A 20750-nucleotide genomic window follows, 5' to 3' on the forward strand; every position below is an offset into this window, starting at 1 on the left:
CCCTCCTCTTCGGAAGTAATGAGAATGAGCGAAGGACCGAACCAAATAAAAGAGAGTAAACGAAGGAAAAGAAGAACTCCACGAAGCGTCCCGCCCAAGGCTCCGCGCCCAACCGGAACCAATCCTAGGGAACGCCTGGGGACGCCACAGACCCGCGAGTTGTACCCTGGGGAATCCAGTCTCGCGACTGGGGAATCTAGGGAGGGGACGCCTAGGGAAACCACCTCCTCGCCTCTCGGCCCGCGCTCGGCAGATGCGCCGAGCCGGCAACGAGTCGCGACCGCGCTTGCCAGTTTCTCGCCGGCGCGCGTGGAGACCGGTCGGGTGTTCGAGTCGTTCCTCCGGCTTAGGTCGTGTTGTGATTTCAAGTCGTGCGCGTTGAAGTCGTCGACGTCGTCGTACCGTACTCGCTCCCCGACGAAGACATTCGGTTGACCGAAAAAAAAAAAAAAAATCCCGGATTCCCTCCCACCTGTTGGATTCTCAGCGAGTACTGCTGCCTCCTCCGTGTGTGTGCTGCGTGGTCTTCGTTCGACGAGGATATTTTTTTGACCACGATCGGGATTTTTTCCCCTGCTTGGAACGTGTTGCTTCTTGTGCGCGAGTCTGTGGTTCGTCTCTGAGAGCGAACAGCACTGTGGTGACCCCGCTCCGTCTGGGCTTTCGCGTGACGAACATCGCGTTCGTCGGTGTTCGGTGTAGTGCTGCGAACTCCGCGTGGGATCTCGTTTTGAAGATAGCAGCCGGCCCCGGATTTGAACTTTGTCGGTGAGTACGAACTTCACTTGCTCCGCGCGCGAGCTGGTGGAAGCAACATCTGTTGCGGTGATGGCACCCGGCGGACCTTATGCTTCTGAACCTTGGCTAGTGTCTTTATGCCAACACCGCCGCATTACCCAAAGTCGGTAAACAGGCCTGTACACTTGTCAACTACGGTTTTATCAGTGTACGACTCAACTGAGTCTCAACAGCATCCGTTACAGTAGCACGATTGAAAGCGCTGCACTAACAGTCCGTCGTGTTTCTAACGCGACAGCAGTCCTCGCTTGCGCAAAACTTCTGGATTAATCGAGAAAAAAAAAAAATTCGCTGCCGTAATTCGGTCGACATAGCTGAAGAAAAACAGTTCTCGCTTCTGACTGGAAAAAGAGCATAGAAACGTGCCGCGCTTAACTGTTACTGTAGCAAGTCTTTACCGAGACGCGTAAACCCAGGTGTGGAATCTCGTCCAGCCTTGTGGGAAACCCCACCGCGCGTCTCTGGTAGCGCATAGCGTTTTGAGATTCAAATGAGGCCGCGTGTATTCCCCGGCGGAATTCATGACGCGACGTCGTCGTCGCGTTTTCGTGATTCAGCGGCGGTTGCGAGATGCAAATTACATCCTCGAATGACCGTTCCGACGCCGGCAAGGTTGTTGGGCGCTCATACCATGCATAGCGAGGAAGTTCATTCGAGACATCTTACTCGCCGCTGAATTGCTTATATATATATATAGTGTGTGTCACAATGTTTTCGACGGCGGCCAGAAGTATACATCAGTGGAGAACGCTCAAAATAGTTTAATTACGTTAGATGCGTATAAACGCGATTAAGGATGGTAAACGATTTTGCGAAACCATATGGTCGTTTTGAAAACTCAGCCTTTCTTACTTCTTTTTTCCGTTAAAAAAGTTCTGACGCACGTTACGAGAACGAAACGTTGATGAATACCAGAACGAATCAGAATACTGCTTGCCTGCAGCTGCAGTTTTCTGCAGCTAGATAAACAACGCCAGTCGAGCGCGTTTTTAATCTCCCTAGTAACAGGAAGCAACGCGCAGGACAGCAAAGGTTTAACATTTTGAAAACACGGTTCATTAGTATAGTGACTGAAAAAAATTCCAGCTGCGCTGTTGCGTCGCAGTCTCCGAGGGCTTGCACTGTTTCTCATTCAGGGTTCTTGCGCCTTCTCGTAAATATATCGCGTTGAGGATTTCCTGGCGGTCTTCGGACTGGACGGCAGGCGAAAAATTTTAAGCTCGGCTTTCCCAACGAACAACCGGAGCTTAGCGTTGTTTACACGTGTTGTTAACCACGCGGACGTTTTCGCGCTGCCGCTCCTTGCAGTCTTTGCGATGTTGAGATGAGGAAGATTAACGAAAGGTCCCTACTGCGTTTCGTTTCCTTGATTAACGCGTAACCATGGAAACGAGCGTGACCGGATAAAACGCAATGAAACACGGCACTGTTCCCCCTTTTGTCTTTTCGCGTACATTACATTTTATTTTCTTTCAGAAAGCAGGAATCTCGATAATGCGTTCATTGCCCCGTTATTTTAAAACGCTTTTTTTAACGTCCCAGCGGAACACAGGACAAAGCATTGTCGTTATGTCCTCGTAGGAAAACAGCTTGACGCGAAAAAAATATTAACGTTGTGCGAGATACTTTTCCGGGAACGATACAAAATGTCTAACGATGCCTCAAAAGGGTTGATTTATGGTCCCCGCGTGTCCTCTGCCTGCGTGTATATAGTGGGACGTCTCGGTTGAGACGACGTTTATTAGGCCCGGGAGCTCGTCAGCGAATCAGCGCAGCACACAGGCGATGATGACGATCACATATACAGGCGAGGATAGGTAAACGTGTGAGGATGATAATGATGATAACATACAGATGAAGAAGATGTGCGTAATAAACGCCCACACTAGGACGGAAATACCATAGAAAAACAGCGCCGTTGTGAAAAAACGCACAAAGTTAGGCAAACTGGCGTATATTTTTTTCTGTCGCTTTCCTCCGAATTTGCGTTCGTCGTTACTTAACTGTTACACTTCTTCAGATGCCCATAATCGGCGGTTTCTTTCTGCTTTTTTTTTTTTTTTTTTTTAGCCGGACCTGCGATCGAAACCACCTTGGTAAAACGGCGCCGTCAGCGATAATAGGAAAGAAACTGAGTATCAATAAACAATGATAAAAAATACATAATAACAACAGCCACGGCTGCTACTAGCTAGACGTACCCGAAACAAGCATGGACGTGTAAGAACATGCTATGCGAGAAAAAAAAGAAATAAATAGACCGACCGTGGGCTCTCGCACGCTATTGGATACTTCCGCACAGACTCCGCTTGCGTGATCGGACATGTAGGACGGCGTTTTGGTAACGAGTGCTGCCTTCGGACATTCGGTGCTCGAACCCCTAGAGATTGCGAGGCAGTGCAGGGGTTTAAGAACATGTTGTCGTATACTATAAAGAAGTAGCATCAGCTGGTAATGCGCTCAAAGCGACGGGCGGGGAGGTTGTGCCCAAGACCGGTGAGCGTTACGCTAACTTAGTGTCAGCTGGTACCGAAAACGTCATTCTGTTTATCGCCTTTATGTGTTTCAGTATACGGGCAGTTTTAGAACGCCCTGGTAATGCTAGAAAACTCGTGGAGGAGAGATGTAAGGCTGTATTACTGGAATGAGCGGGTATATGTAATAGGTGCTAATCTGGATTTGTTATTGCCACCGGTTATGCTGGCACATGAAGGTGTACGCGACGTCAAACTACGTGTTCAATGTGCCGTTTTGAACATTATAGCGATACGAGCACAACAGGAGGTTTTTTCAACAGGGCTCGGAGCGTGGTTTTTCAACAGTGTCCCGTGATTTTAATTTTTTCAATGAAGACGGTTTGCCTGGGCCAGTGCATGTATATTTAATTTTTGAGGCAAGCAACGGCGAAAAATAATTCCCGACAGATAGAAAAAAAAAAACGGGCACAGCACAGTTATTATTATTATCAATATGCCTTGGTGAGGCTGCCAGCAAATGTTCAAGTATTGCATAAGGTTACCCAGGAAAAGGGCCGCGGTGTCCGATTCACCGCCCTGGAACATTTTAACTTTTTCACAGAAGCCGGGAAGAAAGCTCGGTCGAGTCTTCATATACCCGTGGGCATACAGACCGCTTTGTCTCAAAAACCGCCGCCAAGCTCCCAACATTTACGGACTGGAAAAGAAACGAAAACTCTCGCTTCGGCTTCGTATAAACTAGCTCCGGGGCAGTTTCTCTGTTCTCCAGATACCTGCATGTATCTGTTATCCGAGAGAAGGACCGAGCCGCGTTAAAGGGAATATAATTTCTTCAACGATATCGTTGTTTTTTTTTTTTTTCGTTTTTTTACCGTTTCTCGTAGCACGTGCACAAAAGTTGTAACTGTGACCGCGCTTCGCGCTCAGTCTCGAGTTATTGATTAGAAATCAAGTGTTTCTTTAATGCGCGCTAGTTCCCGAGTTCACACTGACGTTTCGCGGTTTGCGTAGCGTAGGTTTAATGTTATATTTCCTTGGTATCCTTTTTTTCGGTGTGATTTATTTGTTCGGCGACATTGTTGAGTGATTTCCTCCGCAAGTTTTCACCACTAAACCCACCTTGTTTAACTAGTCCCTCTGTTTCATTAAAGTTCGTAATTTGTTTAGATGATTACCCGACACTTTTTTTTTTTCATACAGTTGAGCTACGGCATAGATGTGTATTTAAGTAATATTGTAGAAACCCTCCTTGTGTAGAAATTGCTATAGCGGCTTAGTAAACTTGCAGTCCATGATCCAACGCTTATAAACTGTCTGTCTGATCGTTCCGTAGCCTCGCAGGTCTTAGTAGCCCGCAGGTCTTAGATTGAGTAGCTCTCATTCCTGGCAGAGCCAACTACAGGTGGTGGATTCCACGCACATCCATCAAACACTAATGTACGCATTAGGGTGAAAACATACATACAATTGAATGTCCCGAATGAACGATAAGCGGATTTGTGTGGCCCGTAACGGTGATGATTGCACAAATCCAACTGGGGCGCGGATGTTTAGATTCCAGTGACCACATTGATACATTTGTAAACACGTTCGCAGCTACGCTTAAATGCAAATACGTTAATCCTTCAAAAAACCTTTTCGCCATCCCAGCGGTTCTGAACTAGCCCCTGACCAACAAGCCCTTACGTGTACGGCATCAACACGGGAGCACGCGAGGCTATCCTAATCGAACGCAGAAACTGCGAGCGACGAGATTTTTTTCTCCGTGCCCGCGGTGAAAGACCCTCCCCGAGCGCGGCATGCGTATAAATCATTTCAAAGCTTCCCCCAGGGTCCTGCAACGGGGCAGGGTTGGTTACAATTCGCGCCTAAAAATACCCTCGCTCACATTATCGCCGAAGTTACAGATGCCCCGACCGACAACGCGTGGCCGCTTCCGAAGCCTGGAGCGCTGCGCGCCGGCAACCAACCGAAATCCGGTCTCTGCGTCCGTTCTCCCTGACTCCCGCTCTCTCGCGTCTATACCTACCGTGCACGCCGCAAAAAAAGGTGCTATCCACGCACGGACGCCTCTGCCGCCGGCGCGCATATATTTTGTCTCCCCGTGTCCGTCCCTGGGCGCGCATATACACGCGCAGGCGTGCTGAAACTAATTCCGGTAATTTGTTCCTCGCGTTGATAGAGCATAGTCGGGGGGCAGGCAAGCTGTTTTTACGGTGTGCCGCGCGAGAGATATGCTTGCGATTGTTGTGTACAAGCGTGAGTTCCGTGCGCTTCGCTCGTGATGAGCGTCTTTACGACCGGTGGACGGACGCGCTCAACATGCGGGCGGCCAGCGAGCGACCGACGGGCATTTCGCGGCGGTGGGAGAGATCCGCAGACCCGGCGCGAATTCTTTTACTTCTTTCTTTTTCTTCTTTTTTTTTTTAGGGGGGGGGGGGGGGGTGAAGCTAGGCGCTAATGGCGGCCTGCCGCAAACCGCGCGCTGTGTGTGCTGGGCTGTTACTGGCTTCTTCTTCTTCTTCCTCGTGGTTCTCCCCCCGTCATCTCCTCGGCCGAGGTCACGCAGAGCACGCACTCTTCTTCCCAATGTGCCCGGCGCCTCTCTCTTGCAGTGCCTTGTGCGCGTTTTCATTCTTCCTCCTCCAAGGCTGACCCCACGGCTGCTGCTGTTGCTGCAGCGGCGCAAGCGTGTCTTTGCTGCACGCCGCGTCCTTGGAGCCCGTTCGTTACGCGAGGAGTGTTCGCTTCCTATTGCTGCCGCTGCTGTACGACTTCTTCCTTTCTCTGTGACGAAGAGCTGTGCGATAAGAGAGAGAGCTCTGAGGAGGGGGACATCGTCCGGCCGCGTGTTCTGAAAACAAAACCGTTCTCGCGCCTGCTTCTGGTATTGCCTGAACGGCTGCTCGTAGTGGCAGCAGATTGGGCGATGTGTGGAAACGATCAGGAGGCCTCGCGAGAGCTTCCTTTCCGTGTCTTGAGGGCGAGGAAAAGCGGTGGCAGCGGTAATGAGTTGCTGCTATACCGACGGTTGTCGCTCTTCAAGTGAGTTTGCTGTTGGACTGGTACATTGTACTTAGGAAGGAAGCAGCGCAGAAACGGCACAAGATCGAGAGACAGTTCGAAGGAGTTGAATGTCTGAGCCACCTAACAAGATAATGTCATTCTGTACTAACACTCTGCAACTATACTTCGGCAAGACATAGTTTCGCGATGCTTTTTTTTTTCCCTTTTTCTTGCATTATACGGCCAGTCGTATAACGGTGTTCGCAGCAGATCGATTTCATTTTCACAGCCACTGCCTCGACGAATTCACTGCGTAGTTTATACGCAGCTTGACGAAATCATATGAGCGGTATTTGGCGATCACAGTGGGCGACTATACTCGCCAGAGTCCAGCAGGGAGTTTTTAGGAACAGCAGCTGGACATGCAGGCCCGCAATGTTAGTGGCTCGCTGTCGGCTCTGCGTACAAGAGTTTCAGTGCTCTCGAAGGCGCAGTATAGAGCTGCCCACCCTGTTTATTGGCGATACGCTAAGTTATGCCACGCGTCCGCTGTGCTTCTAAAATTCCCTACAGCTTGCCACCTTTCAAAAAGCGCAACATGTTTGCACACTATACGACCGAAAAGAAAAGTAACCGCTTGACAACGAGTTTCGTAATGCGGGTGGCAGTGCACATATAGGCAGTGACTCAAGACACGCTCACGTTGAATAACAGGTCGCGCGCATCTCGCTTTGTACGCCTAATTATACACGGCCGAAAAGACGTTTGCGCGCAAAGTGGTGCGTTCGGTATCCGGAAACCGTTCCACGTCTGCGGGGCTCGTGCTTATACGTATATGTGTATGTATATACGGGCATTTCGTAGGCAATTCGCGGCGCGACCGTCCCTCGTTACCTAACCCTCGCGGGTCACCACCACGCACGAAATCTCACTGCCCTTCTTCTTTGTGACTTGGCTTCGGCGTGTGTGCCGTTACAATTGGCCGCCGCCGGGATTAATAGCCTCGCCGACGACGAAGTCGCGTCGCTGGCCCGCCGTGCACTCCGTGATTACAGAGGATGCTGCAGAAAACGCGTCATCAATGACAGAGCATGCGCAGCAGAGTGGTAACCATCCGCAGTTTAGGAGCACCCGCGTGCCGGTCGACCCAGAGTCACCGCTGGAACGAAAGGAGCGACGGGGGCTTATAAGTGCCCGGCTTTATACGCATAACCGGATAAAAGACAGCAAAAGAAATACGCGCCATGTTATTTGTTCTGTGACCCTCTGATTTTCTCCGGTCGTATATAACGATTCTCACAGCACGAGGGATCCCGTCACGAGACGAGATCGCCGAGCGCGAGGAAACAGAAAAGCAAGTATACATACGCGCACAAGGAAACGCACTTATATGTATGCGAGTGCAGCATCAAAACCACGTACGGCGCTGCGAGACGAACAAACAAACAAACGTGGGCCCACCGTTTTCTCTCTTCGCAGACAGCACTGCAGAAGAAGGTTCGACCTTCTTGTGATCAAATTTGTAGCGGAGATCAGCGATTGTCTCCAACAATCGTCGCGCCGTGACACGGCGCGGCGCCGGCAGTTAGTTCGTTGTCTGATGGGGTTAGCTACATACAGCGGCGGCAAACGCTGCAGTGTAACGCGTATAATAACAGTGATGGACCGGCCCCGGTGCAGGTAGTCTTAGTATACGGACAAATATGAGAGGGGGGGCAGCAAATTATTTCCCGAATCTGGAGCCGGGATCTCGGGAGCAGCTCGCCATCTTCTGTGCCGCGTATTATCATCCAGCGCTCCTGCGCGGCAGTGACCGTGTGTGCGTGCGTTGGTCGCTGACCGCCGCAAGTGGGCGCTGGGGGCGCCTCTGTTGCCGAGATTAATGACGCTGCGTGGCGCTCATTTTTCAAACGAACGCCTCTCTTCTCAGCGCGTCTAGCGTGACTAGCTTTTTTATTGCGAACGCATCGTCGTCGTCGTCGTCCGCGAAGCCCTTTTCATGCGCGCAGTAAGCGTGACGTTTCGGCGTTATCGCTCCCACCGCTGCTGCTATATAGCTGCTCCCTCGAAGGGGATGGGGTGTGGGTCTGGAGCCTCTTGGTGTCCTGTAGCGCGGCGCCGTTGTGTATAACGAAAATGAATTCTTAGTATAAACGTATATATAAAGTATATACACAGCCTGGACGTGTGACCTCTTTCCTGCACTTGAGGCGAGAAAACACTCGCTAATTTTCCCCGCTTTCTTCTTTTTTTTCTTTCATTTGTGAACGAGCGGGTCGTCGTTAATTTCAACCATCCGGGAAGCATTTTTCTTTTTTTTTTTCTTTTACTTAAGCGGGGATTTGTGCGCACCCCTAAACTGGAGATAACACGCCGTACAGTTGCTTGTGTCTCGCTTTTTTTTTTTTAGGAAGTGCCCTCGAGCCTTTAGCGGTTATATTGTTGTTGTCTGTGTCTGCTGGCTTCTTACTCGACGCTATAGTCCTAAAAAGAAAAATCGCGTCCACTGTCGCGAGTTATCATGTCTGTTACATATGTGCCCTCCTCGACAAAAGCAGCTCCTTTTGTCTGTGCGTCCTATTCCTTTGTATGTATCGCGTTTGTCGTTGTATTTGCGCACTAGAAAAAGTTTTCATGTGCGCCAAAACGGTGAACTGGGAAAGTTGGTTGAACTTTACTGTGAAGAAGGCAGCGCTGGAGAGTCTAAAAACACGATGATTGTTGAGCGAATGTTGTCCTGCTCGGCCATCTTTCTCGCGCCATATTATTCATAATGAACGTTTCCGAGTGTTCAGTAACAAGTGCTTCACAGTGAACTTTAGCATCAAGTTTTGCACCCTCGCTATCATTTGTTGCGTCCGCGTTTCTTTTTTTTTATCTTAAGATTTAATTACGCTGCACGTTAAGCTTCTAATGGGCCCTTTTGTCTTCATTTCGTACGCATAACGTTGTTGCAAAGCCGTCTTGTCGACCTTATTGTGTTGTGTATTCGCAGGAGTTTGCAGGCGTTGTAGTAAGAAAATTGCGCACAAAAAAAAAAAAAAAAACTCTACGAGTACATTCTAACAATCGAACAACCTGTAATGTGCCTTCTGTTCGGGACAGAAGCAGACGACGCACCGAAAAAAAAAAAAAAAAAAAAAAGTTGTGCGAGTGTATTGAACTGCAGCATGCTCGCTGTGCTCGAGAACCAAGCTTCGTGTGACCAAACCTGACGCAATCGCTGTTCGCTCTCATTTTTTTTTTTGTTTAGTTTATTGGTGAACACTGAGCGGAGGACACATTCCAGTAGAAACCAAAGAACGCGCGTTTGGCGAAGCGAGGCATTTCGAACAGCTGCTCTGCGGTGCGGTCCCCTCCGAGCGCGGTACCTCTCGGAGTTCAAACTTCATTCAACTTCACTTCGGGGCGATTTCGAAACAAGCTGCGGGTTTCGCAAGGTACAGGGGCTGGCATATTCTGCGCTCTCTGGATGACACAATGCGAAGAGACCGAGAAATGGGTTTAGAAAAAATGCGTGGGCGTACGTGCGTGCGTGTATAGGTTGGTGGGTGGCAGCGCGAAGGCTGTGAATGGTACGCACGAGAAGGCAGAGTGCTGCTATTTGTAACAGCGGTATAAATGAGCGATTCCCCGAACGAAAACAATGACAAAGTGCACAGAAACGAGAAAGATAACTAAAAAGACAAGGCGAGAGAAATACGCCGGAGAAGGGTAAGCGTCGATCGGTCGCGGCTGACGGCCTTCGCGCTCCGAAAGAAAAGAACAAATAAATAAAAAAAACTCCGAGGAGAGCACCGTTCGTTACCAGATTGAGTAACGTTTCGTCACTGCGGAGTAACAGGCTGGCTCTCACCACGGCACGCTCAATAGCCACACTTCGCCTTCGTATTATGCAACAAGGCAGTGAGGCCCGAAAAGAGAGAAGATAAGAAATGAGCGTAACAACAAAGGAAAACTCACTTTTTTTATTTATTTATTTCATGACAGAGTTCGCACGAGACTAGTCATTTTCAGAGCGGCATGGTAGTTCCCGAGCGAAAGTACGCAATGCATTTTTTTTTTAAGGTTCGAGTGGCGTGTCAAGGGTAAATCAAGGGGCGACGACGAAATAGTTGGAACGCGTGAGGGGGGGAGCCCTGTGTCCGACGAAAGCAACGAGGTTCTTGGGTGTGCGAGGTTTTCTTCTCTCCCGAGTTTTCTGTCTCATTCGTGTCGTGCACGCACGAAAGTTTCGCATTAAACTCTCGCAAGGGGAGATGTGTGCTTAATGGGGGAATGAAACGAGTAGGAGGCATAAATTATCCGGTATAACCAGCAGCCACTTGGCGTCGCGAGGTGACCAGGAAACAGTTGTGGGCTTGTCGCGGTTTCTCTCGTTGGCGCACGAGAGCAACTTCATTCATACATTCGTTTTATCTGTTCTTCCCAGCGGTAAACTACACACATTATCGGCGTCTCTACTTAGCGCAAGCATCGTAAACGTGTAGTGCGTTTGCAGAGAATCAAATCAATCAATAAAATCTGAAAGGAGAACCCGGAAGTGGGTTCATTCTGTATAGGGCCGGAGGTTTTAAGAAGGCGAACACACTCTTGAGGAAGCAGGCGCTTATACTCGGCGCCGGTAAGTTAGGTTTGCTGGCGCTGGCCGACTACTGGCACTCCCCTCTCCAGGGCAGCAGACGGATAAAAAAAATGTATCGTCGCACGAAGGTCGCAGCCTCGTGTTCGAACGGTAAAAGCGAAGCGAGTGGCCCTGTCCTCAACCTCTGGCACTCAATCGGGCTCTCTCTCGGACGAGAGCAGCAGCGCGCGCCGAATCCATGGCCCGGGGCCATACCCGGTCTCGTTGTAGTCGTCGGGGTCGAGGCGTTGACCTCGGCCGCCCGAACCCAGTCGCCCCCTCCGACGCAGCGGTCTTTTCTACGCTCGCGCGAATCAGTGGGAGGAGTGTGAGAGAGGAGGAAATAGAGGGCGCCGAGCAGAGTGGCACGTCGGCGGCGGTTCCGATAAGCCGAGCGTCGAGACTCTCGGTTGGTTCTCTCGCCGTCTCCTTTGCGCGCTCAGTCAATTCCATGGCTTTTGGTGACGATATGCCTTTTCTTACTTTTACTCGTTGCTTATAACGCGACGTCTTCTGCTGGTCTGTTTATTTCTTGAGGGAGTCGGTCTATAAGACGGCCGAACCGCTCTGCCGCGACGGCGCTATGGCGGCGAGAGGACCGAGGTCGTCACATCGCGCGCTCGACACTTCTTTTACGCGGCTCGCGACCGGCCCGGCGGAAGTCGTTCATCAATCGCTGTTGCTGCTGCTTCGCAGCCGTCGCCTTTCGGGCGCGCCGATGCTGTTGGCGTTTCTTTTTCTTCTTCTCTCTCCTTGCCGACGTGGTGTGAATCTTGGCCAGTCGTGCAAGCGGGCGACGACCGTTTTGTGCGACGACGCGCTCCACGCTATGCTGTGCCCCAGGCGTGTATAGGTTATCGCTCGCATTTCAGATTAGCTGCTCGCGTAGCGGGTTGGAGGAGCGCAGGGTGTAGTTACGTGGGCGTGGTCGGGCCTTTTTTTAGACATGATCTTTTTTTTTTCTTGGAGGCGACGCTCGTGCTTCTTTCGTATGCGGATCTGAGGAACGTCGCTGCGATCTCTGGGCCTACACCCAGAAACCCACATTTGTAACTAGTTTGGTAGCACATCTGGGAACGTCACCTCGATGACACCTATAGTTAAATGGGACGTCGCTCACGCGTTGCGAAGGAAGGTCAGAACAGCGGCTTTCACGCGTGGTTTAGTGTGGCTGTTGATGGGAGAGACAGCAAGATAGCGATCGCTCTTCCGGTAAGCGTTATTAAGTTGGGACGCTGAAGTATGATCCAGTACGAAGGTTATTGTCGCGTCGCAGTGACAACATCGAGTTGACCGCACAGGGGCGCGGCTATTTCACGGCGTGCGCTCGTCAGGTTCAGTGACGCGCTCCAGTCTGACCCTGGATCCTAGCCTGTATTTATTCGGCGTCAGAACACGTTCCATGATGGGCTGTCGGATTTGAGTTACAATTCGACAACCTGATGATAGCCTCTCGTGTATTAAACAATCTGATAAGACGGGCCAGAAGCTGATATAAGGGTCGTGAAATATCTAGAGATCGCCAGCGCGCCATATCCGTATATATAGAGTGCAAAACGCCGCAACAAGACAGAAAGAAAAAGAAGAGCGTATACAAAGCAGGGGGCAAAGCGAAGCACGCAGGACAATTGCGGCTCTGAACTTTACTCGTTACCGCCTTCCTCATTTAAGAGACAGGAAGAAACGAATCAGCGAGTGGTGGCGGCGGCCATTGTTTTGCAGCCATCACTCTCTCTTTCCGGCGTTTGAAGCCGCCCAGCGTGCCCGACGTCCCGTCTTCACCTTCAGATCCATCACCCTCCTCCCTCTCCTTTCTGCTCGGCGGTCGCTAATTCCCCGAGAACGCGTCCGAAGCGGCAGCGGGGGGTGTTGCTTTCCGAACCAGCAGATTGGAACGGCGCGCGCGCACACACACACACACCTCTCCGAAACACCCGCCTCCATCGCCCTGCAATCCCCCGGTGCTCACCTCCTCAGCCCCCTTCTTTCCCCCGAGACTTAACTCGCGCTCTGCGCCGCGGTGTCCGCTACAGTGGCCGCGGCTAAGGAACTTGCCTCGCACACCTGAACGGCCATGCGGGCCGCGAACCGAGTCTCGCACGCTTTTCCTCCTTTCCGCTCCGCCCCTCTTCTTTTCTCTTCCCTTTTCTTTGTATTTATCGATACTCAACCCAACTCACCGAAGATCGGCGGCGGATGAAACGAAGTGACGCTACCGGCAAAGAGCGCGAGCCGAAACCGACATCAGTGAACGCAACAAACGGAGGCGCGAGTGAAGCGAGAAAAGGTGGCGAGGAGGAGTCGAATGTGAAGACGGCGGGACGCTGGTGAAGAGGCAAGAACGGTCGCTCGTCGGTTTCGACGCGGCCATGCGACTGTATCGGTTCCGGTGGGCAGATTTCTCAGATATCCTCCTACTCCTCCTCTCTTATCGCCGTGTACTCCTCGACCCACACTCGATCTCCTATGCCGCGTATATCGACATCGTGCAGTTGCTGTTAGCTATGAGTATAGGGCTCGTGTCCGCCAATCAGTAACGAGAACAGGCTGCGTGTTTGAGAGAAAGAAAGGCAGGCTCGCCGGCCGATTGTGCGCCTCTTGTTCCTTCGTAAATATGTTTTGACCGAGTAGTAAGTGGTTCGTGAGGAAAGGGAAAGGGTTGACGCTATCTTCTGCAGCCCTTCAGGGAGCACGGCTCAGCGCCAAATTTTGACCGAATGCAAAACCGGCAAGCATGCACCACGACCGACCTATAACCGAAATAGCAGACCTGCAGGCTGAAGTCGTAAATAAGGGAGCCACCGTGCGAACTAATGCTGCCGTCATATGGCCCCGGTTGTCCTTCGTTTCTTGCACCATCCAAGTTTTGGAACCACGTATCTGATAGCTTCGCGAGAGCTCATTAGCAAGATGTCGGCCATGTTGGTTAGGGCAAGTCGGTGCGTGGGAAAAACCTGCTTGCGGATGGCTGCTTCTGATTCTCTGTTCAGGTTGGCGCCGACTCGACGCATGGCTTTCGCTTCACTGCATAGCGCTGTCCGCCGGCAGAATGGAGACTACTGTGCGCGTCGGTTCGTTTTTAGGGAAAACCCTTTCAAAGCTCGAGACACACGGCTGCGGGCAGCGAGACGCAATAGAATGAAACGCGAAGACCAATCGAACACCACCGCTATCCCTCGCCCTTTTGTAACGTTTCACTCTCTTTCACTCCTTGTTTCATCTACCGCAGTTTTCACTTCAAACAGAACAAAAACGAAAAACAGAAAAGTTGAGGAATTATACATACGCGTGCGCACCTCTTCACTGACGCGAGGGTCCGTATTCTTGTGCATATATAATACGTACACGATGCGCTTCTTATTCGTTAGTTCTTTCATTCTACTTTTACATTTCCCTTTCTTTCTTAAAGCCCGCTTTTCTGTGGTAACAATTGAAGGAGGCAGAAAGGACAAACGTATGCGCGACTTTGGCAGGGATCGCAAAATGTAAACGAATGAAGGGAGTGTAGCACAGTAGCTGACGGTCTCGCCAGAGTACGAAAAACGATTGGCTGGCTAAAGAGCGGGGAAAAGGATAAAGAGAGAGAGAGGAAATGAAAATATGCGAGCAAACGAGGAATGCCGTCCCGTCCTTCTAAAATTGCTCCCCTGCGTTGCCCTCTTTGTTTTCAATCAGCCGCCATGTCTTGTGCCAAGGCTTGCCATATCCTGTGCTCTTCGTTCCCTTGTTTTTAAAATTTCTTCACCGCCTTGCTTTCGTCACGATTTCTTTTTTTTGTCGTTTTATTAACGAGGGCGGACATGTCGCCGCAAATCTTGTTCCCCAATAATTAGTCTTCGATCGCCACGTGCCCGCCAACCCAATAGCGTTCGATGCGCTGTCTACCGGACGCTGCCAATATATATATATTCGCGTTCAACCTTTTTTTTTTTTTTTTTTCATGTCGCGGCTTTGCCCCACTTTACGAAAATTCCAATTTCCTCAGCAATTCTGCTTGGTGTGTGCGTGTTTTGTTCTTATTTTTCTTTCTTTCTTTCGGTTCTGAGAAAGGTTAGTTACTGGGGGAAAAATATATCGCCCATGCTTGCTACGAAGCCAGGATTTTCTGCTTGATCAGCTTTTTCTTTTTCTTGAGGGAGCAGACGTCGGCTGGAAACATGCGCCGCTGCGACCAGGCAATATCGAATCACCTCTGCCTGACCTTTCACTCTTTCAGCGCTGCAGCTGCAGGTTCGCGCAAAATCTGTTGTCGCGAAGCTGAAACGCCCCATAGCTTCCAAGACTTTCCATGTATTTCCAGCGCGTCACAATGAATTTTCAGGGCTTAAGACTTTCAAATATCTCGCGCGCATATGCCACCCTTATGTGTTACGCTGAAGCGGTTCCCATTATCTTTGGCCTAACCGCTTAATTATTTTGCCACTCCAGCTTGTACGTCTATCGATAGCCTATCTCCAGGTGCACGCCGTATCTCGGTGCGCAATGAGCGTGATAACATAAAACACCGAAAAATATAAAAAGAAAGAAAGAACTAGTAGAAGAATGAACTGCAAGATGAGGACAGAACGACGTGGCGTGTGCGGTCTTGTCTTGTTCTGTTCTCAAGCAGTCTCTCACGCTGCTCTCCGCGGTAGTATGAGGTAGCTTTGTCAATCGGCGAAGTTCCGAGCCGTTGGAGCCGGTATTGGGCAGTTGTTTACAAAGTTGGAGCTGAATTCTTGCTACGGTCGGTCGCCGTTCATTTGCGACAGATGTCCTATTACGTTTGCTCGTGTGGATGCTCTGTTACCCTCCCCCCTTTATTTATTTATTTATTTATTATTATTATTTATTTATTTATTTATTATTTATTTATTTATTATTTATTTATATGTGTGTGTGTGTGTGTGTGTGTGTGTGTGTGTGTGTGTGTGTGTGTGTGTGTGTGTGTGTGTGTGTGTGTGTGTGTGTGTGTGTGTGTGTGTGTGTGTGTGTGTGTGTGTGTGTGTGTGTGTGTGTGTGTGTGTGTGTGTGTGTGTGTGTGTGTGTGTGTGTGTGTGAGAGAGAGAGAGAGAGAGACAGAGAGAGAGCTCAGGGGCAGCGATTGGGTGCTCGGCATTGCGACCCCACCGGGGGGCGCGCGCAATTATCTCCGATCTTCTGGTTTCTTTCTGTCCGCGTACCTGCCGTAAAGCGACCGCAGAGAGACGCCGTCCCGTGCTTGATGCGTCTCTCCTGCCGGACCATCAGCAAAGGTTTGCGCTGAAGGCCTCGTCGGGTGATGAAGGCGCTCATTTGTGGCGCCGTCAGCGTCCGCGCGCTCCTTCTTCGCCTGCGCACCGTCGCCTTCGTGACGGAGCGCTGTTCAGGAGTAAGTGCGCCCACTTCCCGAAGACCACCGGGCGCAATTAAGCGACGACGCCGTTTCCATCAACGAAGAAGCCTCGCAGAAGGGGGACCTCGCGTGTCTGGACTCTCCCCACCAGAGAGCGCCCTCTAAACGCCCGCCCCCCGGCACTTTACTGAGCGCCGTCCCCCCCCCCCCCCCCCCCCCCCCAGTCTTCATTTTGGGAGCGGTTTGTTTTTTAAGCGCGTTTATACCACTTTTCCCGGCGGCCGCGCGCGCGCTCTCTCTGTCTGACTGGTGGGTGGAACGCGCGCTTTCCTTCCCCGCTGGAGCGCGCGTTTCCTCTTCCCTATCTATCGCGAGGGCTTGGCGTGGCTTGCCTTGGCTCGGAGCGACCACGTGGAGCCCCGCCGCTGGCCCCCGGCTGGTGCGGCTGCCCCGCGCTCCAGGTAATTCTCGGCCCCGGTGTGAGTAATCGCTTCCGTGGCAGGCCGGTAATGCCCTCCCTGCCTGCGGGATCGCTCTGCTCTAGGAACCCCCTTTCCCATCAGTCCTCCTCTCCCGTTCCTAACATTTGCACAAATGGCGTTCAAGATGGCGTCATGCGGGATATTCACCGAGTTACTTTCCTCACCTCAGTCTCCTTATTTATTTTTTTTTTCTAAGCTCGTACAGAAAGGTTCCCGCGAACGGGGACCGTCTAGCTTCATTTAGAGCTATCTGAAGGCGAGCCAATGGAGACGAGGCGGGGTACGGCCCCAAATTGGAAGTGCCCAAACGAAAGCATTGAAGACGCTGTTCTTTCATGTGGCGTGCAAAACGTCTCTCCTCGGCATGCTCAGGGAAACCGCGTGGCACTTCATTCGAGTGATGAGTGTCCTGAGCGCACCTTCACGCTTATTCAGAAAACTGGCGCTGTTTAAAAGCCGCTGCTTTCGCTTAGTGTTTCTAGGAAGGGGGCAAGGCGCAATCCAGCGTTGTACCTTTCCGCGACCAGGTGCGACTTTTCTCTGACGCTTGCTGCACCCCTGAAGCGCGCGAAATATATTTCGCGGGAGAGTCCCGAAGGAAGCGAGGCTGTTGGACTTTCGCTGTCAGCACAGAGATAAGTGTGTTCGGTGTTCACCCTGCATAATCTCAAGCCAAAAGCGTTCGTCGACTGTACTGATGGTGATTATGACAGCTGCGTAGCGTTACCGGGGCGCTCCCGGGGCGAGTATACTTCAAGTACGTCCACTAGTCAAGAAATGAAAGACACAAGATTACTAACTGCGCCGGGTGAGAGCGGTTTATACCTGGCGTCAAGTTAGACGAATGTCATTTTTAGGACCACTTTCGTCGATTTAGTAATGTAAGGGTGTCTGTCGCTCTCCGGACTGCCTCGACGAGGTCGCTATTTCGGGCCCCGTAGAAAGAAAACACAAGCCCATGATAACACAGACACAGAGATTAATTAATGTTGGCACCACGATGGACTAGTATAGCCCGACATTGCCCAATATTGGTTCTACGTTGGACATATTAGCCTTACACACACACACACACACACACACACACACACACACACACACACACACACACACACACACACACACACACACACACACACACACACACACACACACACACACACACACACACACACGCACAGTGGTATTGCAGGGCAAGTTTGTGGAACTGGAACGATGTTTGCACTCGCATGCCGAAGTTATAGATGCACTCATTAATTCCAGGTTTACCTGCTTAGACAGCGAGTAAATTTAGTTTATTTGGCAGCACCCCAGGTCTGCTAACTATAACGTCCGCTACTGCGCCTAGATCATCCCCCCAATAAACTCCTGCTGCGCGAGCGGTCGGAGGTGCCAGCTCATTCGTTGCCTCAACAAGCCTCGGGCTTCCTGGTGCTTTTCCCCCTTTCTTATGTTTTGAATGCCGCGCATTTAAGTTAGCCATTAACGAGGCGACTCGCCGTGGTGTCTAAGACCGCTTTAATCCCGCACTTCGTTATCACGCGTGTATACGCGCAGACACACTCTTCATCAGGCTTTAAGCTTCTTCCCTTGGCGCATGCAAAGGATTAATGACGAAGGGGAGCTCGAGGGGGGCGGGGGGGGGGGGGGGGGGGCTATACTCGAGGGCCTGCTCACAGTTGCCCGCGCATATACCTGCAAAGCAAGCGGTAACCTGAACCACTCATTTCGGCAGAACGCAAAGGGGACTTGTCGTGCCGGCCAAAACATTTGTGAACTTGGATCGGCGACCCCGTGGCGACACTCCCGCATGCCGCCGCGCCGCGACGCAACCTGAGAGCTCGCTAATTACGTCTACACCGCTCCTCGCTTTTAAAAGAGGGCCGAGGGGCACTCGGCCTCTGACTATATAGCTATACAGGCTATAGCTGCTGCACGGCGAACGTGACAGCTATAGCCGACGCTTCCGGGGCGTACGCCGGTCGATTAAGTTGCGTGAGGCTGAAGCCTATATATACGCGTATGTATACCGGTGTTATACGAAGTGTGTATCTCTCCCCTCGCAACTATACTCGGGTTGCGGGAAAAGCAGCGAGCGGCTTAATTGCGTTGGCCGCCGCTCAGCGTCTCTCTCGTCGCGCGCCGCGCGTGTAACGCATATGCGCGCACGCAGTTCAGTTAGCTCGCGCACGCGTTTTTGGCGGGGTGTGTGTAGCCGTACAGTCTGATACACGCACGTCTCGCGAATGGCGTTAATTGCGCCTCGAGCTCGCGCGCGGCTCGAAATTTATCCCTTTCGCGGAACGGCAGAGGCGGCTCTGCGCTGATGATGTCGAGCGGCGCCCTCTCCGCGCAAAAAAAAAAAAAAGGGGGGGGGGGGGGAGGAGGCGGAGTCCCTCCTTCCTAATGGACGTCGTCGCGAGATTAATTTCTCTGCGAGCGGGCGCGCGCCGCGCCCCGAATCACGCGATGCCGCTGCACGACGTTACCAACAACTTATCGTGCCAAGCGCTCGCTGCTACTGAATCGTCTTTTAATTTTACTCTTCTTTCCCCCATACCAAAATGCCGGGCACGTTCTGCAATTTCGACGACGGCGGCGATCAGCAAACTCTCGTGGCCGTGCGCTCGAAAACTTGGCTTTTAACTATTTCTCGGGGATCCGTCTTCCTCGTCGTCGCCTCCGTCGGCAAGCGCAGGCAGGTGTGAGCTGCTTGCTTACACAGTGCGTACGGCCGAGTTTCGGAGCACTCGGATTTATACATGCTCGCGCTCCACGCTCCCTCTCAAAAAAAAAAAAAAAAAAAAAATGGTCAGGCGCTCGTTCGTTGGAAAAAGGTGCGGTCCTGCCCTCCTCCCCGGCTAATGATTATATGGTTGCTGCTATCACCTGACAGGGATCAAACGACGCCGTCGGTGGCGTGATGAGTTTTCTGGGAACGGAGGCGTCTATAGTTCAATCTGGCGCGTTTAAATATTTACGGTCGAAGGTGACAGCCCCGAGTGCGTGCGCGTCGATTTGCGCGATCGCTGTGGATACGCGACGCCCTCACGAGGGTTACTAGAAGCATGGCGTGAGTGCTGCGTTCTAGGTCTATAGAACACAACGTTGTGGTTACGCGCTAGGGAGGGAAACTACGTATAAAGAACCAAGAAGATATAAAACGCTTCGTAGCGGAAAACCTGACCATTTCATTGTTCGTGGATCGCTGATCGAAGCACAGGACGATCAGGACAAAACTCGCTTTTGGGCGCACATATACGTATGGAGCGCGCGTCACAGTAGGCGCAGGCAAGTGGCACTGTGTACGAGTGTCATTTGATTGATTGATTAATCGATTGATTGATTGACTAATTAATTTATTTATTTAGTGACGTTTAGTCCTAGTCAATCAATTCTGAAGACCGATCCATGAATCACTTATTATTAGTACTCTTTAGCGTTCAACTAAATCTAAAGACACTACTGCTTTTGCATGGCGCTTTCATTGGAATGCGGTCGCCGCAGCCACCAATCGAACCCGCGACCTCGCGCCTAGTAGGCGGAACGCTGCAACCACTGAAGCGCGCCGCGGCGGGCCCAGACACCTTTCAGCGGTCGCCGCCTCGGGCCGGTCCGGCCTGCCTTGACCGCGCCGCTGTACAGAGACATACACGCACGCGCGAATTCCCATTCTCTCCGACGCTTGACCGTCAGACACCATCTCTCTGCCTCCTGATCCGCCCGAGCGTTGATTGCGAGATGTAGCTCGTGGCTCATCGGCTGACAGCTAGCCAGCGTGCGGCCACCGGTGGTGATCCGTGACCCCGGCGTGGCCTGTAGAGGAAGGGGAAGAAGCAGGCACTGCGCTAGAAGACGAGAGAAAGCGAAGGAGAGCCATTGTGCGGCCGGCATAGGCGGGAGGGAAGCCTGAGTGCCAAGCTTGCTTGGTGGAGGCATCGCCTTGCTGACGCAGGTGGCGTTGATTAAGAGGAGGGGGAGGGGGGGGGGGGGGCTCTCGTTGTATTGACGGTGCCGAATTGACGATGAGGCTGAAGAGAACGAGGCAC

General features: G+C 51.6%; 1 protein-coding gene across 2 annotated transcripts in view; it reads left to right on the forward strand.

Annotated features, from left to right (window-relative positions):
- The first annotated feature begins 256 nt into the window (after positions 1-256).
- The window catches only part of LOC119461041 (plexin-B), a 135866-nt gene continuing 115372 nt past the window's right edge, over positions 257-20750 (forward strand). For both annotated transcript variants that reach the window (XM_037722220.2, XM_049672527.1), the window contains exon 1: positions 257-768. The gene's annotated coding sequence lies outside the window, so the exon portion shown is untranslated. The remainder of the gene's footprint in view (positions 769-20750) is intronic.

The sequence above is a fragment of the Dermacentor silvarum genome, chromosome 8, assembly GCF_013339745.2.
Source record: "Dermacentor silvarum isolate Dsil-2018 chromosome 8, BIME_Dsil_1.4, whole genome shotgun sequence".
NCBI lineage: Eukaryota > Metazoa > Arthropoda > Arachnida > Ixodida > Ixodidae > Dermacentor > Dermacentor silvarum.